The sequence below is a fragment of the Lactuca sativa genome, chromosome 9, assembly GCF_002870075.4.
Source record: "Lactuca sativa cultivar Salinas chromosome 9, Lsat_Salinas_v11, whole genome shotgun sequence".
Taxonomy (NCBI): Eukaryota; Viridiplantae; Streptophyta; class Magnoliopsida; order Asterales; family Asteraceae; genus Lactuca; species Lactuca sativa.
In genome coordinates, this window is record NC_056631.2 from 227421265 (window position 1) to 227428220 (window position 6956).

Below are 6956 nucleotides of genomic sequence, written 5' to 3' on the forward strand. Positions count from 1 at the left end.
CTTGTGGCCGAGAGTGAGAGAGGAGAGAAGAAGAAATGACTTTTGAAGTGATATGCATGGAGATATGGACTAAGGTGCATGGAAACATGTTGGGTAATAATGAGGTGGCAAGCAAATAGTCAACTCTTCCTTATCTCCTTGGATTTGGGCCTTGGGCCGAGATTTTTGAAAGGGAAAAGAAAAATTTGGGCTTTTTCCATTAAGCCCAAAATTAGAGTTAGTTAGAGTGTGTTCTATGCCTAAAAGAATGTAGTATGATTTTTCCATTTTTGTTGAGCTAGTTTAGGGTATTCATGGATCAAAGCTTTCAATTCATTTCATTCTAGGCCCAATATGGCCCAAAATGATGAAATAAATTAGTGTGGGTCCAATTAGAGCCCAATTAGGGTTCTAAGCCCATGATAGTCTAATTGGAAGCTTATTGGTCCACTTGAATCCAATAAGGGAGTCCTAGTCCAAAATGGACATTAAACAAGGACTTCTAGGGTTTCCAATTGTTTGATGACTATTTGTAGTACATGTATGATGTATTTGATTGAAGTTTTTGATTCACATTAACTTGAATGTATAGATTACATGGCTCAAAATTTCCAGTTGTGACACTAGTAGACGAATCAATATTCAAAACATTATTTCCAAAATTGTCAACAATCATCACAGATTCATAAATCCCATTACAAGGTAATGCATTGAAATAAAAGACACCATTCAAATAAACGTTAATAGAACCATCATTATTATCAAAAGAATATCTAAAACCTTGTCTAAACAACTTGTGAAAAGAAATAATGTTTCTCGCCATATCTGGCGCATAACAGCAATTCTCTAAATCTATCCCTAACCCATTATTTAACACTAAAGAATAAACACCGACTCTGGTCACATGCGACGATCTTCTGTTTCACATAATCAGGTTCATCTTCCCATGTTCCATCTCCCTACTTCTTTTTAGGCCGTGCATATTAGAACAAATGTGGTAACCACACCCTGTATCAAGAACCCATGAAGTAGCAAATGACGAGTTATTAGATTTAATAGAATACATACCTGCAAAAGTGGGCTTGATCTTCCCATCTCTTATGTCCTGCAGATATTGTGGGCAGCTTCGCTTCCAGTGGCCCTTTTGGTGGCAATAGAAGCACTCTGCTTCTTTTGGATCAGAAGAGGGCTTAGCAGGGCCAGCTTTGGTCCCACTTGAGGATGAACCATCACGGGGTTTCCCCTTATGGTGGCTCTTACATGGAGCCTTCCTCTTTTTTCCCTTTCCTTGACCTATTCCCATCACAGAAGTGCCACAGCAGGAGACGGTGCAACGGATTTGTCTTTGAGGTTGCTCTCAGCAGTCCTCAAGAGTCCTTGGAGCTTTCTCAAGGAGACCTCCTCTTTGTTCATATGGTAGGTCATCCTGAACTGATTCTAGCAAGAGGGCAAGGAGTGGAGGATTATGTCGATAGCCAAATCCTCATCAAACTTAACATTAAGTTTGAGAAGACAATCAACATACCTTTGCATCCTTTGCAAATGAGAGGTTAGGGATTCTCCACTCCCCATCTTAGCGGTGATCATATTAGTAATGATCTCATAGCGCTCTTGTCTCGCGCTCTGGTGATACCTGTCCAGCAAATCCTGATGCATTTCATATGGGTACATGTCCTCATAGGACTTTTGGAGTTCGAGGTTCACTGTGGCCAGCATGATGCAGTGAACTTTCGTGGCATCACGCTCATGGGCCTCAAAGGCGGCCAATTCCTGAGGAGTAGCAACATCTAGGACGATCTTCTCAAGCTTTTCATCGAGGACATATTCTTTGTCCTCATAGCGTGTGATCATGGGGATATACCTCATCCACTCGTTGAAGTTTGAACCATCAAATGTCACTTTCTGACACAAGTTCATCAACGAGAATGACCCAGAAGCATTGTTGTTGTTGTTGTTTGCAGACATCTGAAAAAGAAGGGAACAAAGTTTGATTAGAAATGAATCCCTAATCAAACACCCAAATGAGAAATTAGGGCTAGGATCCCACAACATGATTTACAACTTAGAAAGGGATGTCGTACTCTAAAAGTAAATAATTTGAAGGTAAGTGAATGACGATTCACTAATTCGCACCATGAAAAACGAAAAAGCAATTTAGGTTTTAAATGTATTGAAAACTCCTAGATCTTTGAGATTCATTGAACTTTTCAATGACATGTTTAAATCTCGATATGCATTTCAAATTTGCGACTGGGATGCCAAGGATCGCAAACAAATTTGTGAATAACCATGCGAATCAACGTGGTGCACTCAATGTCTCTATCACCTAATCAATGTGCCGGTAAACCACACACGCTCCATTGATCTATGACAAACATCGAGTTACCCTTCGCTACCAATGTCATCCCCAAATTGATGTGTCGGTTAACCACACATGCTCCATCAACGTTTGACAAGGGTACAAAGTGTAATTCCATGGATTAGCATCATTTTCACATTTTACCCTAAAGTAACTAGGAATGGGAATTTCTAAAACATGTAGTTACTTTATGATCAACATTATACTTTTAATGAGGAGAAGGTTGCCCTATCCTACCTGTTCGGCTAACGACCCTCCACCAGTCAAGCAAGCGGTAGGTGTGAGTGTACACCCATTAAGCGCCATTTTATAGGCAGCAACCCTATAACCACCTTATAGACCGACTTCGTGAATGAGACCTACTAACGGTAAGACTAGGATTTTAAGTGATACATATATATATTAATTAAGCTTGTAATAATATATAATAGTATAGGGTTGAATTTTACACTTGTAAAATTCTAAGGGTTTGAAATTAAGATTACTCAAAATTAAACTTTTAATCATGAATTCCAATTTCAAAACTTGAGGGCAAGAATTGAACTTTTCAAAACACAAGGGATCAAATAACAAATAATTCAAATTGACCAATTAATTTCATAATTATCTATATTTGACCTAATCTTGATTTTAGTCATTAGATAATTACCAAATAATTTTAAATAATCCATATTTATCACATAAACAACTAATATTTAAAAAGATTTGAAATTACCTATTCTTTTGGCAAGGATAAACACTTAACTTAGATAAAATTCGGATTTTAACTTCATGAAACAAATTAAGCATCAAGTCCAAGTCAAAACAGCAGCCAAAACCCGAAAATCCCTCTTTCTGATGAAGAGACTCGCCGAGTCAGGCCTAGACTCGCCGAGTAAGGGCCAACTCGCCGAGTCCAGGTACTGACTTGCCGAGCTGAGTCGGGCAGGGACCAAAAAATCGTTTTTCAGCAATTAAAGAAGTTAAGCATCACATACAACTGAAACCAATCAATGCTCTGATACCACTGATGGGTTTTAGGCATAAGAAACATTCCTATGTGCTCATGCAAACCCTAATGCTTGGATCTAGGTTTCACTATTGAACATGCTTTGATTCCAAGACTTACAAACCCTAATCTAGCATACAAACAACAAAATTAACATATAGAATCAGATCTAGATGTTTACCTCTTCAATAGTTGGCTTAGATCTTGTATATCTTCTTCTTTTGAGCCTAGAGTCACAAATGCAACTCCTCTAATGGTTCACAAACCCCGTAAGCAAGAAGACAATATGAGAGAGGGAGAGAGAGGCTAGAAATCGGCCTAGAGATCTCTTAGAATCAAGTGGTAGCCGAATTCATACCCTAGGGGTCATATTTATACTTACAGGTTACTAGGGTTTCACTCTAAACCCTAATGGACAGCTTAGCCACCAAGCAACCCATGGAACATTCTGGAATAAGACCCTTGGACGAAAATATGATGGTTACCTATCATAATTTCGTTGCCCTTTAAGCCCATTAAGTTTCCTTAACCTAAAACTCAACTATCATACATTTGACAGTTTATACCCCTTTATTCAATTAGTCTCTTTTGACAACCAAATTAATTCCTAATTAATTTATGACCAATACTAATTAAATAAATATGATTTTCTCCTTTAATATATTATTCTTATAATATATTAATGAATCATAATACTCTCTCTTTCTCTTTAAATTACGTTGTCAAGTTGCTTTGGAGAAGGCAACCCAAAAGGACCATGCACAACCGGGTCAAGTACATACCAAATATAGTTATGAGCTTAGACACTATTCCAACAATGACTTGCAGTCGACCTGATGTAGGTTTTGCTTTGCGCATGGTTAGTAGATATCAGGGGAACCCTAGCAAGGTAGACTGGACTGCGGTAAGGAATATCCTCAAGTACCTACGGAGGACTAAGGACTGGGTCCTTACCCTCAGTGGGAGTGATGACTTGAGAGTTGTAGGGTATAGTGATGCTAGCTTTCAGACTGATAGGATAATTTCTGCTCTCAGTCAGGTTGGGTCTTTACCTTAAACGGAGGAGGAATTACTTGGAAGAGTTCCAAAAAAGAGATAGTGGTTGATTCAACTTGCGAATCTGAGTATATAGCAGCAAGCGAGGCAGCAAAGTAGGCGATACAGCTGAAGAACTTCATTGGAGACCTTGGAGTTGTACCAGCTATAAAGGAGCCAATGGAAATTTTCTGTGATAGTGAAAGTCCAGTTGCCTTAGCCAATGAACCAATGGATCATGGGAGATCCAGACACATCGACAGAAAATGCCATTTCATCAGACATCGAATAGAAGGACTCCTCGTGGCTAAGAGGGTATCATCGGATGAGAACCCAACAGATCCCCTCATGAAGGGACTGAGTCAGGCTAAGCATCTCCAGCATGCTCAAAGCATAGGGATGAAGGTGATGGGTTTTAGCCATAAAAACTTTCCTATGTGCGCATACAAAACCCTAATGCTTGGATGTAGGCTTTCTAATAAACATGCTTTGAATCCAAGTCTTCTAATGACTAATTAGGTTAAATAACAACATTGAAACAGATCTGGAATCATACCTTTGAGTTCCTTGTTGATCTTGAGGTCTTGGAGCTTCTAGAGTCACAAATGTCACTCCTCTAATGGCTTACAAACACCAATAGCAAGAAGAGTGATTTAGGAGAGAGGAGAGGGGAGGAATTTTGACCAGAGGTTCCTTACTTTAGGTGATGTGTCGAATTCCCCATGCCATAGGGTCTATTTATACTTGTAGACTCCTTAAGGGTTACAACCTAAACCCTAATTGGATAATCTTTTCTTAAGGCTATCCAAATCCATTCCTAGATAACTTATATGGACGATTTTAGCTATCCCTAAGCTCTTAGAATTCGTCCAAAGTATATCCCAATGGATTTACAGTCTAAAGTTTAACTATCAAACAATTGACAGTTTATACCCCTTTATTTAATTAATCTCTTTAAGTCACCAAATTAATTCCAATTAATTCTATGACTTATATTAATTAAATAACCATATATTATTATTTATAATATTTACTCTCTCTCAATAAATCATCCCATCAAGTTGCTATGGTGAAGGCAACCCAAAAGGACCATGCACAACCGGGTCAAGTACTTGCCCAATATAGTCGCAGCCTTAGACACTATTCCAACAGTCTCCCACTTGGATAAGTCTAGTAACTATACAAGTACAATTCGGTTTGCAATCGTAGCTCTCAAAGACGCTGTCAAACTCTGATCTAATCAATCTTGTCCTTTAGATAAGGGATCTTATAGTCCTCTGTTAGATATCATGCTGACAATCCTATGGAATGGTTAGTCAAGCATTTAGGTTTCTCGATCTCTGATTTATTTGACATTGAACTTAATCGAACACATCAATTCAGTTCTGACCGGGCCCGGCACATAAGTCAAATCAAATCATCGAGCGGCCGAGATATCGCTTTTACCTTCTTAGATAAAAGTTACAGACAAACTTCGACTTACATGCATTTACTTATTCATTAATCAACTATACACAACAATACGTTTTATAACACCAAGTTACTGATGCGTTTTCGTATTATCAATGTACAATGAATTAACAAATAATAAACCATATATCTAGGTTTTAAGACTATATGATATTATCGTCTTGCGATCACCTTTTATATCGTATTCCATAAAGTGATTCCAGCAAGCGCGGGTTTGTTCCAATGCTTAAAACTAGTTCATAAGCACTCATGAACGTTGCAGCAATCCTTTGCTATGTCTAACACCATTTAGACATTCTACACACCAATTCATGACAATCTTCATTCATATCTACTCCCAACATATGAACGATTGTGGACCATTTGAACAATTGGATTATTCCTAATAAACTCAATTATTCTGGAAGTCAAAACATGCAAAGTGAAACAATAGCTAAACAATTAACATAAGATAGTAACATTACTCATAAATAAAACTCCTTTATTTAATCATCAAATGTCAATCACATTTATCTATTATACGTTTCTAATACTATCTAATCTATGCTAATATCATCCTTCAGCCCAATACTCCTAGCATGCTGCAACTGCTTAACCCTACTCAGTCCCTTCGTAAGCGGATCTGCTGGGTTATCTTCTGATGATATCCTCTTCACTACGAGTTGTCCTTCTTCTACACGATGTCTAATGAAGTGATACTTTCTGTCGATATGTCTTGATCTACGATGATCCCTCGGTTCCTTGGTCAAGGCAACCGCGCCTTCGTTATCACAGAAAATCTCTACTGGCTCCTTTATCACAGGTACAACTCCAAGATCACCGATGAAGTTCTTTAGCCATATTGCCTCCTTCGATGGTTCGCTTGCTGCAATGTACTCTGATTCGCACGTTGAATCAGCTACGGTTTCCTGCTTGGAACTCTTCCATGTCACTGCTCCTCCATTTAGGGTAAAGACCCAGCCCGACTGCGAACGGTAGTTGTCCCTGTCGGTCTGAAAGCTGGCGTCACTATACCCTCGCACCTTCAAGTCATCACTCCATCCGAGGACTAAGAACCATTCCTTCGTCCTCCGAAGGTACTTAAGGATGTTTTTCACCGCAATCCAATGTGCTTTGCCAGGATTC